This window comes from Salmo trutta, chromosome 36, assembly GCF_901001165.1.
Source record: "Salmo trutta chromosome 36, fSalTru1.1, whole genome shotgun sequence".
In the NCBI taxonomy this organism is placed as follows: domain Eukaryota; kingdom Metazoa; phylum Chordata; class Actinopteri; order Salmoniformes; family Salmonidae; genus Salmo; species Salmo trutta.
This window is the reverse complement of record NC_042992.1, coordinates 2,788,735-2,808,647: the sequence shown is the minus strand read 5'-3', so window position 1 is coordinate 2,808,647 and position 19,913 is coordinate 2,788,735. Positions and strand designations below refer to the sequence as shown.

At 45.3% G+C, this 19,913-nt stretch overlaps 1 long non-coding RNA gene across 1 annotated transcript; it reads left to right on the top strand.

Moving 5' to 3' along the window:
• The first annotated feature begins 2,021 nt into the window (after positions 1-2,021).
• LOC115176280 (uncharacterized) lies at positions 2,022-17,529 on the top strand. Its single transcript, XR_003872207.1, has 2 exons — positions 2,022-2,196; positions 9,888-17,529. It is a non-coding gene; the product is annotated as an uncharacterized LOC115176280 (long non-coding RNA).
• The last annotated feature ends 2,384 nt before the right edge of the window (positions 17,530-19,913 follow it).

The following is a 19,913-nucleotide window of genomic DNA, read 5'->3' as shown; positions in this document are numbered from 1 at the left end:
CCCTCTATACCTCTGCTAGTGAATTCACATGGGAACCACAAGGCTACCAAGGTTTTCCAGCAAACATCTTTGACCTGCTACAGTAGCTATGTTGGTCTGCTGTACTTCAAACAATGTGATGGATGGCGGCTTAGGATTCAGATATTCTCAAACAGCTTTAGCGTCAATCAGAGAAACATCCCGTACTGCACTGTAGCTACATTATCCTACAGACATAATAACATCACTGTAGCTACATTATACTACAGACATCATAACATCACTGGCACTGTAGCTACATTATCCTACAGACAGAATAACATCACCAGACATAATAACATCACTGGCACTGTAGCTACATTATCCTACAGACATAATAACATCACTCACTGTAGCTACATTATCCTACAGACATCATAACATCACTGGCACTGTAGCTACATTATCCTACAGACATAATAACATCGCTGTAGCTACATTATCCTACAGACAGAATAACATCACCAGACATAATATCATCACTGTACTGTAGCTACATTATCCTACAGACATAATAACATCACTGGCACTGTAGCTACATTATCCTACAGACAGAATAACATCACTGTAGCCACATTATCCTACAGACATAATAACATCACTGGCACTGTAGCTACATTATCCTACAGACATAATAACATCACTGGCACTGTAGCTACATTATCCTACAGACATAATAACATCACTCACTGTAGCTACATTATCCTACAGACAGAATAACATCACTGGCACTGTAGCTACATTATCCTACAGACATAATAACATCACTCACTGTAGCTACATTATCCTACAGACATCATAACATCACTGTACTGTAGCTACATTATCCTAGAGACATAATATCATCACTGTACTGTAGCTACATTATCCTACAGACATAATAACATCACTGGCACTGTAGATACATTATCCTACAGACAGAATAACATCACTGGCACTGTAGCTACATTATCCTACAGACATAATAAAATCACTCACTGTAGCTACATTATCCTACAGACATCATAACATCACTGTACTGTAGCTACATTATCCTACAGACATCATAACATCACTGGCACTGTAGCTACATTATCCTACAGACATAATAACATCACTGGCACTGTAGCTACATTATCCTACAGACAGAATAGCATCACTGTAGCTACATTATCCTACAGACATAATAACATCACTGTAGCTACATTATCCTACAGACATAATAGCATCACTGTAGCTACATTATCCTACAGACATAATAACATCACTGTAGCTACATTATCCTACAGACATAATAACATCACTGCACTGTAGCTACATTATCCTACAGACATAATAACGTCACTGCACTGTAGCTACATTATCCTACAGACATACTAACATCACTGGCACTGTAGCTACATTATCCTACAGACAGAATAACATCACTGGCACTGTAGCTACATTATCCTACAGATAATGTAGTCCCAAATAGCATTGACGTTTACTTAGATTTTTTTGGTGTCTTTCCAATAGGTGATATATTTTTATTTTTGTTTTGTGATGATTTGGTTGGGCCAGATTTTCTGTGCTGTCTTGAGGCTCTATGGGGTTGGTTTGGGTTAGTGAACTGAGCCTCAGAACCAGCTGGCTGAGGGGACTCTTCTCTTGTTTCATCCCTTGACATCTCTCGCTCTCTCGCTCTCTCTCTCGCTCTTGCTCTCTCTCTTCTTCCCTCTCCCCCTCTCTCTCCTTCACTCCCAATCTCTCTCTCTCCTTCACTCCCCATCTCTCTCTCTATCTCTCTCACTCTCTCTCCTTCCCTCTCTCTCTCTCTCTCCTTCCCTCTCTCTCTCTCTCTCCTTCTCTCTCCTTCTCTCTCTCTCTCTCTCTCTCTCCTTCTCTCTGCTTCCCTCTCTCTCTCTCTCTCCTTCCCTCTCTCTTGCTCTCTCTCTCTCCTTCCCTCTCTCTTGCTCTCTCTCTGTTCTTCCCTCTCCCCCTCTCTCTCCTTCACTCTCTCTCTCTCTCTCTCTCTCTCTCAGGAGAAGACCTAAGGTACCGTTTAACAGCTATTCAGGCCATGAGAACACCAACGGTAGAGCTACGTTTGAGAACCCCATGTACGACCGGAACATGCAGCCCACCGACATCATGGCCAACGAGACAGAGTTCACAGTCAGCACAGTGTGTACGGCGGTATAGCCACTGTTACCTCCAGAGGTGAGTGTGTGTGTGTGTGTGTGTGTGTGTGATCATAACCAGAACATTATGCACAGTGTGAGATTTAAACCGCTTAACATTTAACCTTTATGTATGAGGATTTAATATTTAATCAGTACCTAAGGAACAACATTGCGTGCGGCCTTTCGTTCCACTACCAACACATCTGACTCATTCCTAGTAAAATAATCGTTGTTTTGCCTCTGAATCAGTTACTGTTCTTACTCAGCCGATAAGGAACACAGAGCCATGTGACAGACGTAGGCCTATAGAATATATATCCACAAGTGGCAACAGAACGATCCTTACAGACCTCTAGTGCAGTGACACTAGACAACACAAGCAGTTAGTTACAGGACAGGGATTATCAAGCAGTCGGTTACAGGATAGGGATTATCAAGCAGTCGGTTACAGGATAGGGATTATCAAGCAGCCAGTTACAGGACAGGGATTATCAAGCAGTTAGTTACAGGACAGGGATTATCAATCAGTCAGTTACAGGACAGGGATTATCAATCAGTCAGTTACAGGACAGGGATTATCAAGCAGCCAGTTACAGGACAGGGATTATCAAGCAGTCAGTTACAGGATAGGGAATATCAAGCAGTCAGTTACAGGACAGGGATTATCAAGCAGTCAGTTACAGGACAGGGATTATCAAGCAGTCAGTTACAGGATAGGGATTATCAAGCAGTCAGTTACAGGATAGGGATTATCAAGCAGCCAGTTACAGAACAGGGATTATCAAGCAGTCAGTTACAGGACAGGGATTATCAAGCAGTCAGTTACAGGATAGGGATTATCAAGCAGCCAGTTACAGGACAGGGATTATCAAGCAGTTAGTTACAGGACAGGGATTATCAATCAGTCAGTTACAGGACAGGGATTATCAATCAGTCAGTTACAGGACAGGGATTATCAAGCAGCCAGTTACAGGACAGGGATTATCAAGCAGTCAGTTACAGGATAGGGAATATCAAGCAGTCAGTTACAGGACAGGGATTATCAAGCAGTCAGTTACAGGACAGGGATTATCAAGCAGTCAGTTACAGAATAGGGAATATCAAGCAGTCAGTTACAGGACAGGGATTATCAAGCAGTCAGTTACAGGATAGGGATTATCAAGCAGTCAGTTACAGGATAGGGATTATCAAGCAGCCAGTTACAGGACAGGGATTATCAAGCAGCCAGTTACAGGACAGGTATTATCAAGCAGTCAGTTACAGGACAGGGATTATCAAGCAGTCAGTTACAGGACAGGGATTATCAAGCAGCCAGTTACAGGATAGGGATTATCAAGCAGTCAGTTACAGGACAGGTATTATCAAGCAGTCAGTTACAGGACAGGGATTATCAAGCAGTCAGTTACAGGACAGGGATTATCAAGCAGTCAGTTACAGGACAGGGATTATCAAGCAGCCAGTTACAGGATAGGGATTATCAAGCAGTCAGTTACAGGACAGGTATTATCAAGCAGTCAGTTACAGGACAGGGATTATCAAGCAGTCAGTTACAGGACAGGGATTATCAAGCAGTCAGTTACAGGACAGGGATTATCAAGCAGTCAGTTACAGGATAGGGATTATCAAGCAGCCAGTTACAGGACAGGGATTATCAAGCAGCCAGTTACAGGACAGGTATTATCAAGCAGTCAGTTACAGGACAGGGATTATCAAGCAGTCAGTTACAGGACAGGGATTATCAAGCAGCCAGTTACAGGATAGGGATTATCAAGCAGTCAGTTACAGGACAGGTATTATCAAGCAGTCAGTTACAGGACAGGGATTATCAAGCAGTCAGTTACAGGACAGGGATTATCAAGCAGTCAGTTACAGGATAGGGATTATCAAGCAGCCAGTTACATGATAAGGATTATCAAGCAGCCAGTTACAGGACAGGTATTATCAAGCAGTCAGTTACAGGACAGGGATTATCAAGCAGTCAGTTACAGGACAGGGATTATCAAGCAGCCAGTTACAGGATAGGGATTATCAAGCAGTCAGTTACAGGACAGGTATTATCAAGCAGTCAGTTACAGGACAGGGATTATCAAGCAGTCAGTTACAGGACAGGTATTATCAAGCAGTCAGTTACAGGACAGGGATTATCAAGCAGTCAGTTACAGGACAGGGATTATCAAGCAGTCAGTTTCAGGACAGGGATTATCAAGCAGCCAGTTACAGGACAGGGATTATCAAGCAGTCAGTTACAGGACAGGTATTATCAAGCAGTCAGTTACAGGACAGGGATTATCAAGCAGTCAGTTACAGGACAGGGATTATCAAGCAGTCAGTTACAGGATAGGGATTATCAAGCAGCCAGTTACATGATAAGGATTATCAAGCAGCCAGTTACAGGACAGGTATTATCAAGCAGTCAGTTACAGGACAGGGATTATCAAGCAGTCAGTTACAGGACAGGGATTATCAAGCAGCCAGTTACAGGATAGGGATTATCAAGCAGTCAGTTACAGGACAGGTATTATCAAGCAGTCAGTTACAGGACAGGGATTATCAAGCAGTCAGTTACAGGACAGGTATTATCAAGCAGTCAGTTACAGGACAGGGATTATCAAGCAGTCAGTTACAGGACAGGGATTATCAAGCAGTCAGTTTCAGGACAGGGATTATCAAGCAGCCAGTTACAGGACAGGGATTATCAAGCAGCCAGTTACAGGACAGGGATTATCAAGCAGCCAGTTACAGGATAGGGATTATCAAGCAGCCAGTTACAGGACAGGGATTATCAAGCAGCCAGTTACAGGATAGGGATTATCAAGCAGCCAGTTACAGGATAGGGATTATCAAGCAGCCAGTTACAGGATAGGGATTATCAAGCAGCCAGTTACAGGACAGGGATTATCAAGCAGTCAGTTTCAGGACAGGGATTATCAAGCAGCCAGTTACAGGACAGGGATTATCAAGCAGCCAGTTACAGGACAGGGATTATCAAGCAGCCAGTTACAGGATAGGGATTATCAAGCAGCCAGTTACAGGACAGGGATTATCAAGCAGCCAGTTACAGGATAGGGATTATCAAGCAGCCAGTTACAGGATAGGGATTATCAAGCAGCCAGTTACAGGACAGGGATTATCAAGCAGCCAGTTACAGGATAGGGATTATCAAGCAGCCAGTTACAGGACAGGGATTATCTGAAGCCGTCCCTGGGTCCCGGTTGTTTTTTGCTTCCTCTGGCTGCACGCAATTGTTTAAGAGAAAAGTTCAAATGCAGTGTTCAGCTGTCTTTATCGCCCAGATGTTATAGAGAGATAGACACTCACTGACTGCTGTGTTCAGCTGTCTTTATCGCCCAGATGTTATAGAAAGATGGACACGCACACTGACTGCGGAGGACCCAAACTGCTGTAGCAACGACACAGAGATTGTCACAATCCAACTAAATATTTCATGGCGTCTCTCGTGGATTTTGTAAAGGGTACAAAAGTCAGGACTGCGGAGCAGCCTGCTAGCTCTGCCAACGTCAAGCGACTGGATTACTGCTGTGTCATTTCTTGTCTGTAACTTTCCTCTCAGTGCTGTACTTTTGATAGGTTTGATTTCACATCCAAAGTTCAACGGTCAAGTCCCTGATTTATTCTCTTTCAAGGTTTAGAAATGTAAAGCCGAGCAACGCTGATGGTGTGTCACGTCTCTAACCATGTTTGTCCTCTCTTTTCTCTCCGCGTCTCATCCCCACGTTTCATCCTACCTACCTACCTCTATCTACCTCTATCTACCTCTACCTACCTCTATCTACCTCTATCTACCTCTACCTACCTCTACCTACCTCTACCTACCTCTATCTACCTCTACCTACCTCTACCTACCTCTACCTACCTCTATCTACCTCTATCTACCTCTACCTACCTCTATCTACCTCTATCTACCTCTACCTACCTCTACCTACCTCTACCTACCTCTATCTACCTCTACCTACCTCTATCTACCTCTATCTACCTCTACCTACCTCTATCTACCTCTATCTACCTCTACCTACCTCTACCTACCTCTACCTACCTCTATCTACCTCTACCTACCTCTACCTACCTCTATCTACCTCTATCTACCTCTACCTACCTCTACCTACCTCTATCTACCTCTACCTACCTCTATCTACCTCTATCTACCTCTATCTACCTCTACCTACCTACCTCTATCTACCTCTATCTACCTCTACCTACCTCTACCTACCTCTATCTACCTCTACCTACCTCTACCTACCTCTATCTACCTCTACCTACCTCTACCTACCTCTATCTACCTCTATCTACCTCTATCTACCTCTACCTACCTCTATCTACCTCTACCTACCTCTATCTACCTCTATCTACCTCTATCTACCTCTATCTACCTACCTCTATCTACCTCCACCTACCTCTACCTACCTCTACCTACCTCTACCTACCTCTATCTACCTCTATCTACCTACCTCTATCTACCTCTATCTACCTACCTCTACCTACCTCTGCCTACCTCTACCTACCTCTACCTACCTCTACCTACCTCTATCTACCTCTACCTACCTCTACCTACCTCTACCTACCCTCTATCTACCTCTACCTACCTCTATCTACCTCTATCTACCTCTATCTACCTCTACCTACCTCTATCTACCTCTATCTACCTCTACCTACCTCTACCTACCTCTATCTACCTCTATCTACCTCTATCTACCTCTACCTACCTCTACCTACCTCTATCTACCTCTATCTACCTCTATCTACCTACCTCTATCTACCTCCACCTACCTCTACCTACCTCTACCTACCTCTACCTACCTCTATCTACCTCTATCTACCTCTATCTACCTACCTCTATCTACCTCTATCTACCTACCTCTACCTACCTCTGCCTACCTCTACCTACCTCTACCTACCTCTACCTACCTCTATCTACCTCTATCTACCTCTATCTACCTACCTCTATCTACCTCCACCTACCTCTACCTACCTCTACCTACCTCTACCTACCTCTATCTACCTCTATCTACCTCTATCTACCTACCTCTACCTACCTCTGCCTACCTCTACCTACCTCTACCTACCTCTATCTACCTCTACCTACCTCTACCTACCTCTACCTACCTCTACCTACCTCTATCTACCTCTATCTACCTCTATCTACCTCTACCTACCTCTATCTACCTCTATCTACCTCTACCTACCTCTACCTACCTCTACCTACATCTATCTACCTCTATCTACCTCTATCTACCTCTACCTACCTCTACCTACCTCTCCTACCTCTACCTACCTCTATCTACCAACCTCTATCTACCTCTATCTACCTACCTCTATCTACCTCTATCTACCTCTACCTACCTCTACCTACCTACCTCTATCTACCTCTACCTACCTCTATCTACCTCTACCTACCTCTATCTACCTCTACCTACCTCTATCTACCTCTATCTACCTACCTACCTCTACCTACCTCTACCTACCTCTATCTATCTACCTACCTCTACCTACCTCTACCTACCTCTATCTACCTCTATCTACCTCTACCTACCTCTATCTACCTCTATCTACCTCTACCTACCTCTATCTACCTCTACCTACCTACCTACCTCTACCTACCTCTACCTACCTCTACCTACCTCTATCTATCTACCTACCTCTACCTACCTCTACCTACCTCTATCTACCTCTACCTACCTCTACCTACCTCTACCTACCTCTATCTACCTCTATCTACCTCTACCTACCTCTATCTACCTACCTATACCTACCTCTACCTATCTCTACCCACCTCTACCTACCTCTACCTACCTCTATCTACCTCTACCTACCTCTATCTACCTCTATCTATCTACCTCTACCTACCTCTACCTACCTACCTCTACCTACCTCTACCTACCTCTACCTATCTACCTCTACCTACCTCTACCTACCTCTATCTACCTACCTCTACCTACCTCTATCTACCTACCTACCTACCTCTACCTACCTCTATCTACCTCTATCTACCTACCTACCTCTACCTACCTACCTACCTACCTACCTCTATCTACCTCTATCTACCTACCTACCTCTATCTATCTCTATATACCTCTACCTACCTCTATCTACCTCTACCTACCTCTATCTACCTACCTCTACCTACCTCTACCTACCTCTATCTACCTCTACCTACCTCTACCTACCTCTACCTACCTCTATCTACCTCTATCTACCTCTATCTACCTCTACCTACCTACCTCTATCTACCTCTATCTACCTCTACCTACCTCTACCTACCTCTACCTACCTCTACCTACCTCTATCTACCTCTATCTACCAACCTCTATCTACCTCTATCTACCTACCTCTATCTACCTCTACCTACCTCTACCTACCTCTATCTACCTCTATCTACCTCTACCTACCTCTATCTACCTCTACCTACCTCTATCTACCTCTACCTACCTCTACCTACCTCTACCTACCTCTACCTACCTCTACCTACCTACCTACCTCTATCTACCTCTATCTACCTCTATCTACCTCTACCTACCTCTACCTACCTCTATCTACCTCTACCTACCTCTACCTACCTACCTCTACCTACCTCTACCTACCTCTACCTACCTCTATCTACCTACCTCTACCTACCTACCTACCTCTACCTACCTCTATCTACCTCTATCTACCTCTATCTACCTCTACCTACCTCTACCTACCTCTATCTACCTCTACCTACCTCTATCTACCTACCTCTACCTACCTACCTCTACCTACCTCTATCTACCTACCTCTACCTTCCTCTACCTACCTACCTACCTACCTCTACCTACCTCTACCTACCTACCTACCTATATCTACCTACCTACCTACCTATATCTACCTCTATCTACCTACCTCTACCTACCTCTACCTACCTACCTACCTCTACCTACCTCTACCTACCTACCTACCTCTATCTACCTCTATCTACCTCTACCTACCTCTATCTACCTCCATCTACCTACCTCTATCTACCTCTATCTACCTACCTACCTCTATATATTCCTCTAATCAATCTCCTATACCTACCTACCTACCTCTACCTACCTCTATCTACCTCTATCTACCTACCTACCTCTACCTACCTCTACCTACCTACCTACCTCTACCTACCTCTACCTACCTCTATCTACCTACCTACCTCTATCTACCTCTACCTACCTCTATCTACCTACCTACCTCTATATATTCCTCTAATCAATCTTCTATACCTGCTCTCCTTTACCTTCCAAATATCCCCTCTTCCCTCTATTCCTTACTCTTTCCCCTCTCTCTGTCTCTCTCCCTCTCTGTCTCTTTGTCTGTCTCCTTGTCTCTGTCTCTCTGTCTCTTTGTCTGTCTCTCCGTCTCTTTGTCTGTCTCCTTGTCTCTGTCTCTCTGTCTCTTTGTCTGTCTCTGTCTCTTTGTCTGTCTCCTTGTCTCTGTCTCTCTGTCTCTTTGTCTGTCTCTCTGTCTCTCTGTCTCTTTGTCTCTCTGTCTCTTTGTCTGTCTCTCTGTCTCTTTGTCTCTCTGTCTCTCTGTCTCTCTGTCTCTCTGTTTCTTTGTCTCTCTGTCTCTCTGTCACTTTGTCTCTTTGTCTGTCTCTTTGTCTGTCTCTTTGTCTGTCTCTTTGTCTGTCTCTTTGTCTCTGTCTCTCTGTCTCTCTCTGTCTCTCGGTCCCTCTCCATCTTCTTCCTCATTTCATGCCTCCCATCACCCACCTTGCAGGCAGAGGAAGTGGAAGGCGGAAGGAGATCCACCCATGCCTGTGCCCCTTTTACAAGACAGACCACACCCTCATCTAACTGGACAGAGGGATATACAGACCACACCCTCATCTAACTGGACAGAGGGATATACAGACCACACCCTCATCTAGCTGGGCAGAGGGATATACAGACCACACCCTCATCTAGCTGGGCAGAGGGATATACAGACCACACCCTCATCTAACTGGGCAGAGGGATATACAGACCACACCCTCATCTAACTGGGCAGAGGGATATACAGACCACACCCTCATCTAACTGGGCAGAGGGAAATACAGACCACACCCTCATCTAACTGGGCAGAGGGATATACAGACCACACCCTCATCTAACTGGGCAGAAAGAAATACAGACCACACCCTCATCTAACTGGGCAGAGAGAAATACAGACCACACCCTCATCTAACTGGGCAGAGGGATATACAGACCACACCCTCATCTAACTGGGCAGAGGGATATACAGACCACATCCTCATCTAACTGGGCAGAGAGAAATACAGACCACACCCTCATCTAACTGGGCAGAGGGATATACAGACCACACCCTCATCTAACTGGGCAGAGGGATATACAGACCACACCCTCATCTAACTGGGCAGAGGGATATACAGACCACACCCTCATCTAACTAGGCAGAGAGAAATACAGACCACACCCTCATCTAACTGGGCAGAAAGAAATACAGACCACACCCTCATCTAACTGGGCAGAAAGAAATACAGACCACACCCTCATCTAACTGGGCAGAGGGATATACAGACCACACCCTCATCTAACTGGGCAGAGGGATATACAGACCACACCCTCATCTAACTGGGCAGAGAGAAATACAGACCACACCCTCATCTAACTGGGCAGAGAGAAATACAGACCACACCCTCATCTAACTGGGCAGAAAGAAATACAGACCACACCCTCATCTAACTGGGCAGAGTGAAATACAGATCACACCCTCATCTAACTGGGCAGAAGGATATACAGACCACACCCTCATCTAACTGGGCAGAGGGATATACAGACCACACCCTCATCTAACTGGACAGAGAGAAATACAGACCACACCCTCATCTAACTGGGCAGAGGGATATACAGACCACTCCCTCATCTAACTGGACAGAGAGAAATACAGACCACACCCTCATCTAACTGGGCAGAGGGATATACAGACCACTCCCTCATCTAACTGGGCAGAGGGATATACAGATCACACCCTCATCTAACTGGGCAGAGGGATATACAGATCACACCCTCATCTAACTGGGCAGAGGGATATACAGACCACACCCTCATCTAACTGGGCAGAGGGATATACAGACCACACCCTCATCTAACTGGGCAGAGGGATATACAGACCACACCCTCATCTAACTGGGCAGAGGGATATACAGACCACACCCTCATCTAACTGGGCAGAGGGATATACAGACCACACCCTCATCTAACTGGGCAGAGGGATATACAGACCACACCCTCATCTAACTGGGCAGAGGGATATACAGACCACTCCCTCATCTAACTGGACAGGATGTTTTTATACTGACTACAACACATTGAAGCGGCATCCTTCCGGATCGTGAACTCACAATGAAAGGGAACATAATAACGTCAAGAAAACAGACAGCAGAACACGTTGACGATGACAACGGAACCCGCTGACGGGGACGACGGAACCCGCTGACGGGGACGACGGAACCCGCTGACGGCGACGACGGAACCCGCTGACGGCGACGACGGAACCCGCTGACGGCGACGACGGAACCCGCTGACGGCGACAACGGAACCCGCTGACGGCGACAACGGAACCCGCTGACGACGACAAAAGCAGATTGGGTGAATTTGCATATCTCTCCTTACATCTTCAGCTCTCTGAAAGGAATATCTACTATTGTCTACCTGAGATGAGGCAGCAAGGTGTACCTACGCTGTGGCGATGATCCTCTATGTATTTTTCACCAAAAACCCAACGGGAATTCTAAGGTCAACGTTCAGCAGAGAGACAGCATTGGCCTGTAGCAGCTGATACACAGGTGGCTTTGAGTGGAGATGAGAAGAGACCAGTCTGGGCAAACAATGAGCTGCGTAGTGAACTTAACCTGGCATGGACTAGATCTATCTGGATCTATCGGGATCTAACTGGATCTAACTGGATCTATACGTCATGAGAAAAGGCACTCTGAACTGTGTTTGATTTCTCCTTGCTGTTTTGGATGTCAAACAAATATTTAGGGGGCCATTCTTTTCCTGACCGTTTTTTTTTTTCTTCCCTTCTGGAAGTTTCCTCTGAGGCCTTGACACTCTGGCTGCAGGGAGATTAAAATGGGATGATATTTGGAGGCCTTTGTTGTTGAAGATATGGGCTTGTGTTATTATAGCTTATAACCCTCTCCCCTTTAGTAAGGCTGTAGTACGGATCTCTACCCCTCTCCCCCTTTAGTAAGGCTGTAGTACGGATCTCTACCCCTCTCCCCCTTTAGTAAGGCTGTAGTACGGATCTCTACCCCTCTCCCCCTTTAGCAAGGCTGTAGGGAGGATCTCTACCCCTCTCCCCCTTTAGTAAGGCTGTAGGGAGGATCTCTACCCCTCTCCCCCTTTAGTAAGGCTGTAGGGAGGATCTCTACCCCTCTCCCCCTTTAGTAAGGCTGTAGGGAGGATCTCTACCCCTCTCCCCCTTTAGTAAGGCTGTAGTGGGGATCTCTACCCCTCTCCCCCTTTAGTAAGGCTGTAGGGAGGATCTCTACCCCTCTCCCCCTTTAGTAAGGCTGTAGGGAGGATCTCTACCCCTCTCCCCCTTTAGTAAGGCTGTAGGGAGGATCTCTACTCCTCTCCCCCTTTAGTAAGGCTGTAGGGAGGATCTCTACCCCTCTCCCCCTTTAGTAAGGCTGTAGGGAGGATCTCTACCCCTCTCCCCCTTTAGTAAGGCTGTAGTACGGATCTCTACCCCTCTCCCCCTTTAGTAAGGCTGTAGGGAGGATCTCTACCCCTCTCCCCCTTTGGTAAGGCTGTAGGGAGGATCTCTACCCCTCTCCCCCTTTAGTAAGGCTGTAGGGAGGATCTCTACCCCTCTCCCCCTTTAGTAAGGCTGTAGGGAGGATCTCTACCCCTCTCCCCCTTTAGTAAGGCTGTAGGGAGGATCTCTACCCCTCTCCCCCTTTAGTAAGGCTGTAGGGAGGATCTCTACCCCTCTCCCCCTTTAGTAAGGCTGTAGGGGGGATCTCTACCCCTCTCCCCCTTTAGTTAGGCTGTAGTGAGGATCGTGTGTGTGTGTGTGTGTGTGTGTGTGTGTGCTTGTGCTCCATTGGCTACATCAGCATTCTAGCCCTCAGCATGTCCCTTGCAGCTTTTTGTTGTTGTTTTATTCCCAGTTCATCCCAAAGACTCATCCATGCTGAAACAGGTCCTCTGGCTTCCAGGACAGCGCCATTTCTCATTATACTGATAAACGTCCAGATTAAAACTCAACTCATAACACAATGTTTTTTTTTTGGACACCAATAAATCACACCTAGTATTTTACTAGCAAATTAGTGTTAGATTTAATAATGGATCACTACGGATAATAGCTCTGCAATCTATTGTCGTTGGGAGATCAGTTCAACATTCTGGGATACTCCAGACTGACAGATTAATACTGTAATGACAGAGAGGTCTCTACACTAGACAGACAGGCGGCTACTGTAATTACAGAGAGGTCTCTACACTAGACAGACTGCTACTGTAATTACAGAAAGGTCTCTACACCAGACAGACTGCTACTGTAATGACAGAGAGGTCTCTACACTAGACAGACTGCTACTGTAATTACAGAGAGGTCTCTACACTAGACAGACTGCTACTGTAATAACAGAGAGGTTTCTACACCAGACAGACTGCTACTGTAATTAAGGAGAGGTCTCTACACCAGACAGACTGCTACTGTAATTAAGGAGAGGTCTCTACACCAGACAGACAGACTGCTACTGTAATTAAGGAGAGGTTTCTACACCAGACAGACTGCTACTGTAATTAAGGAGAGGTCTCTACACCAGACAGACTGCTACTGTAATTACAGAGAGGTTTCTACACCAGACAGACTGCTACTGTAATTACAGAGAGGTCTCTACACTAGACAGACTGCTACTGTAATTACAGAGAGGTCTCTACACCAGACAGACTGCTACTGTAATGACAGAGAGGTCTCTACACCAGACAGGCGGCTACTGTAATGACAGAGAGGTTTCTACACCAGACAGACTGCTACTGTAATTACAGAGAGGTCTCTACACTAGACAGACTGCTACTGTAATGACAGAGAGGTCTCTACACCAGACAGACTGCTACTGTAATTACAGAGAGGTCTCTACACCAGACAGACTGCTACTGTAATGACAGAGAGGTCTCTACACCAGACAGACTGCTACTGTAATTAGAGAGGTCTCTACACCAGACAGACTGCTACTGTAATTACAGAGAGGTCTCTACACTAGACAGACTGCTACTGTAATTACAGAGAGGTCTCTACACCAGACAGACTGCTACTGTAATTACAGAGAGGTCTCTACACTAGACAGACTGCTACTGTAATTAAGGAGAGGTTTCTACACCAGACAAACAGACACCTACTGTAATGACAGAGAGGTTGCTATTCTCCAAACCACCTCTCAAGGCCCTGCACCAACTCCACACGGACATACTAAAACAGAGACATGTTCTCCAAGGACTCTGGTTGAGTTATACTCTCTCTGTGAACGTCATAAGGTTCAGTAACTTTTTTTTCTCATGTCAATCTAGATTTGTCAGTGAAAGGTTGCGTTGGATCCGTCAATTTAGTGAGGAGCCACAGGACGTGTTTCCATGGAAACTCGTGGACGGCGCTAGGGACAGCTTGTATTTTTTTTTTCCAGGGCGGAGATGGTGTCAGAACCGGAGTAACTGGTCAAGCACGCACGGAACGTAACAGAACGGCGAGGCTGCGTTCAGCGAAGTATTCTCCTGTTCGTTTCTCTCTCTAGGGCTGACCTGCAGAGGTTGGATGGTATATGAACTGGAAATGACTCACCAGCCACCAGGCTTGCTGATAGAAACAAGAAGGATGACTACTCAATCTGAACTATCAATGAAGCAGGGGCCTAGTACATGGTCAATGAAGCTGGAGGCTAGGACATGGTCAATGAAGCTGGGGTATATGACATGGTCAATGAAGCAGGGTGATAGGACATGGTCAATGAAGCAGGGTGATTGGACATGGTAAATGAAGCTGGAGAGTAGGACATGGTCAATGAAGCATGGGGATAGGACATGGTCAATGAAGCTGAGGACTAGTACATGATCAATGAAGCTGCTGGTATATAGGACATGGTCAGTGAAGCTGGAGGCTAGGACATGGTAAATGAAGCAGGGTGATTGGACATGGTAAATGAAGCTGGAGAGTAGGACATGGTAAATTAAGCTGGAGGCTAGGACTAGGACATGGTCAATGAAGCATAGAGATAGGACGTGGTCAATGAAGCTGGGTAATTGGACATGGTCAATGAAGCTGGAGGCTAGGACTAGGACATGGTCAATGAAGAATAGAGATAGGACATGGTCAATGAAGCAGAGGGCTAGGACATGGTCAATGAAGCAGGGTGATTGGACATGGTAAATGAAGCTGGAGAGTAGGACATTGTCAATGAAGCTGGAGGCTAGGACATGGTCAATGAAGCTGGAGGCTAGGACATGGTCAATGAAGCTGGAGGCTAGGACTAGGACATGGTCAATGAAGCTGGGGTATAGGACATTGTCAGTGAAGCTGGAAGCTAGGACATGGTCAATGAAGCTGGAGGCTAGGACTAGGACATGGTCAATGAAGCTGGGTTATAGGACATTGTCAGTGAAGCTGGAAGCTAGGACATGGTCAATGAAGCTGAGGACTAGTACATGGTATGAGCTCCCTGAAGCAGTCTTGCAGGTTTGCTGAAAGGAAGAAGAATGACTGTAGCAGGGAAGGTCTTGTTCTACTAAACTGACTGACTACTTCTCAACTATTCTACTGGTCTATTCAACTCTTAAAGGAAAACCCACTCTTAGTGGCTCACCAGGTTTGCTGATTGAAACACGTATTGAAGCGGGAAAGGTTTGATCTAATTCTCTACCTGGACAAGTCACCTCCTGCTCTCTGTTGGTCTACTCTGTTTTTCAATAAACTCATCTGGGATACCACCTAGGGATCCCAATCTATCCACTGCTTTTCCTCCCGTGGATGTTATTAAGACATAACATGTCGCATCACCTCACGGCTGATACTCTTGCAACTTTATCACATTGCTCCCCCCCCCCCCCCCCTCGGTTCATCTTGAAAAACCTTGCTGAAAAGCTTTATCATAGCTTTGACAGCAGAGGTGTTTGCGGCATCGCAATTACTCCTGTGCAGCTTCAATTGGAAATGATTAAGCAGATCATAGCAAACCAGTGTTTACGCTGCGATCCCCTGGCTTCTGCGTTATAATCTCCCAATTATCGGGGAAAGGTTCGGCAAAGACAAACAGTTGGGGTTTCGGTGGGGGCGGGAACAGACGGGAGACGACGCCCGCTTCGCTTTTCAAACGTTTCAGATGTAAACATCAGCAGAAAATGGACTGTGATCGTGACAGGAAGGGGAGGGGTTGAGAGTAGCTGTTGCGAGAGAGTGAATAACATCTTGTGATGTGAGTGATGGAGTCAAGATGTCAGGGAGAAGAAGAATTATCAGAAACGGTGACGGTGTGAGATGTATTCCCACTAGAGAGGAAGATGGGAGGAAGATGGGAGGAAGATGAGAGGAAGAGGGGAGGAAGATGAGAGGAAGAGGGGAGGAAGATGACGAAGATGAGATATGGGAATTGTTAAATTGGTGTAGTGTCTGTATGCCATCTTTGACACCTTCCCCTTTTGAAGACCCTCCAGCGGTCAGGGTTTCCTTTCCCAGTTGCGATGTAACTTTACCATTACGATGATCACATACATGGTCCTTTTTACGAGCCAACGTTTTAATTAACATCGTTTCCTAAACGAGCACGTGGAGAGAGAGTTTCTCTAAGTGTATCGTTATAAAACCACGTGTCCATACTGATAGGATCAAGAAGAAAAAAAACACAGCTGCTCTCGGATCAGTTGTCTACATTCATATCTTACCGAAGACATTAGAATTATTCCACACTACTGACGAGGGATCAGTTCCTAGAGAGATATTATCACCTAAGGCTGCGAAGAGGCTATTGAGGTGGCTTATTTTGCTCATCTGTTAATAAGGCACTACATGGTAGACTGGGCACTTCATTGCGCACATGTCGCCCCACATCATGAAACACATTGAGGCAAAGTTTACAGACAGTAGAATAGTCGCAAAATAAAACTCAATTGATTGTAGGTGAAATAGATTTAAATATGATTGAAATATAGGCTCATGTAATCTATGTATATTTTAATGCCGTCATTTTCGGTTATTTTTTTCATTTGAAGCATCATTTTATCATTCACTTGTTTTGTTACAATTGCAAATATTTTGGCAAATGTTGTATTTGTGGGCAACTTCATTCTGACGTCACAGTCAGACAGATAACCTAGGAGGTTTTCTGTGAATAAAGGGACGTGGAGCGGCAAAAAAATAAGCATTTAACGACCCAAGAGGGGTCTGGATCACTCATAAATGTACAAAGGTGTTTAGGAGCCATGTTACTAACAAAGGCTTTGGGAAACTTTGGCTGCTAAAGATACATTTTTTAAGATGTTTCTAACGATGATATTAATGCTACGAAGGCTTTGGGGAAACAAGGCTCAGCTTTAAAACACTCCCCTTGCACTGTATGTCCTCTCCTTGATCCTGTAGAATTTGCCACTGTGGATTGTTTAGATGGAGGGAGAACATGGTGTTTGAGTTACACTGTGGACGTTTAGATGGAGGTAGAACATGGTGTTTTAGTTACACTGTGGATGTTTAGATGGAGGGAGAACATGGTGTTTGAGTTACACTGTGGATGTTTAGATGGAGGGAGAACATGGTGTTTGAGTTACACTGTGGATGTTTAGATGGAGGGAGAACATGGTGTTTGAGTTACACTGTGGATGTTTAGATGGAGGGAGAACATGGTGTTTGAGTTACACTGTGGATGTTTAGATGGAGGGAGAACATGGTGTTTGAGTTACACTGTGGATTGTTTAGATGGAGGGAGAACATGGTGTTTGAGTTACACTGTGGATTGTTTAGATGGAGGGAGAACATGGTGATTGAGTTACACTGTGGATTGTTTAGATGGAGGGAGAACATGGTGTTTGAGTTACACTGTGGATGTTTAGATGGAGGGAAAACATGGTGTTTGAGTTACACTGTGGACGTTTAGATGGAGGGAGAACATGGTGATTGAGTTACACTGTGGACGTTTAGATGGAGGGAGAACATGGTGATTGAGTTACACTGTGGATTGTTTAGATGGAGGGAGAACATGGTGTTTGAGTTACACTGTGGATTGTTTAGATGGAGGGAGAACATGGTGATTGAGTTACACTGTGGACGTTTAGATGGAGGGAGAACATGGTGATTGAGTTACACTGTGGATTGTTTAGATGGAGGGAGAACATGGTGTTTGAGTTACACTGTGGATTGTTTAGATGGAGGGAGAACATGGTGATTGAGTTACACTGTGGATTGTTTAGATGGAGGGAGAACATGGTGTTTGAGTTACACTGTGGACGTTTAGATGGAGGGAGAACATGGTGATTGAGTTACACTGTGGATTGTTTAGATGGAGGGAGAACATGGTGATTGAGTTACACTGTGGACGTTTAGATGGAGGGAGAACATGGTGTTTGAGTTACACTGTGGACGTTTAGATGGAGGGAGAACATGGTGATTGAGTTACACTGTGGATGTTTAGATGGAGGGAGAACATGGTGTTTGAGTTACACTGTGGACGTTTAGATGGAGGGAGAACATGGTGATTGAGTTACACTGTGGATGTTTAGATGGAGGGAGAACATGGTGATTGAGTTACACTGTGGACGTTTAGATGGAGGGAGAACATGGTGATTGAGTTACACTGTGGATGTTTAGATGGAGGGAGAACATGGTGATTGAGTTACACTGTGGACGTTTAGATGGAGGGAGAACATGGTGTTTGAGTTACACTGTGGATTGTTTAGATGGAGGGAGAACATGGTGATTGAGTTACACTGTGGATTGTTTAGATGGAGGGAGAACATGGTGATTGAGTTACACTGTGGATGTTTAGATGGAGGGAGAACATGGTGATTGAGTTACACTGTGGACGTTTAGATGGAGGGAGAACATGGTGTTTGAGTTACACTGTGGATTGTTTAGATGGAGGGAGAACATGGTGATTGAGTTACACTGTGGATTGTTTAGATGGAGGGAGAACATGGTGTTTGAGTTACACTGTGGATTGTTTAGATGGAGGGAGAACATGGTGTTTGAGTTACACTGTGGACGTTTAGATGGAGGGAGAACATGGTGTTTGAGTTACACTGTGGACGTTTAGATGGAGGGAGAACATGGTGTTTGAGTTACACTGTGGATTGTTTAGATGGAGGGAGAACATGGTGTTTGAGTTACACTGTGGATTGTTTAGATGGAGGGAGAACATGGTGATTGAGTTACACTGTGGACGTTTAGATGGAGGGAGAACATGGTGATTGAGTTACACTGTGGACGTTTAGATGGAGGGAGAACATGGTGTTTGAGTTACACTGTGGACGTTTAGATGGAGGGAGAACATGGTGATTGAGTTACACTGTGGATTGTTTAGATGGAGGGAGAACATGGTGTTTGAGTTACACTGTGGATGTTTAGATGGAGGGAGAACATGGTGTTTGAGTTACACTGTGGATGTTTAGATGGAGGGAGAACATGGTGTTTGAGTTACACTGTGGATGTTTAGATGGAGGGAGAACATGGTGTTTGAGTTACACTGTGGATGTTTAGATGGAGGGAGAACATGGTGATTGAGTTACACTGTGGATTGTTTAGATGGAGGGA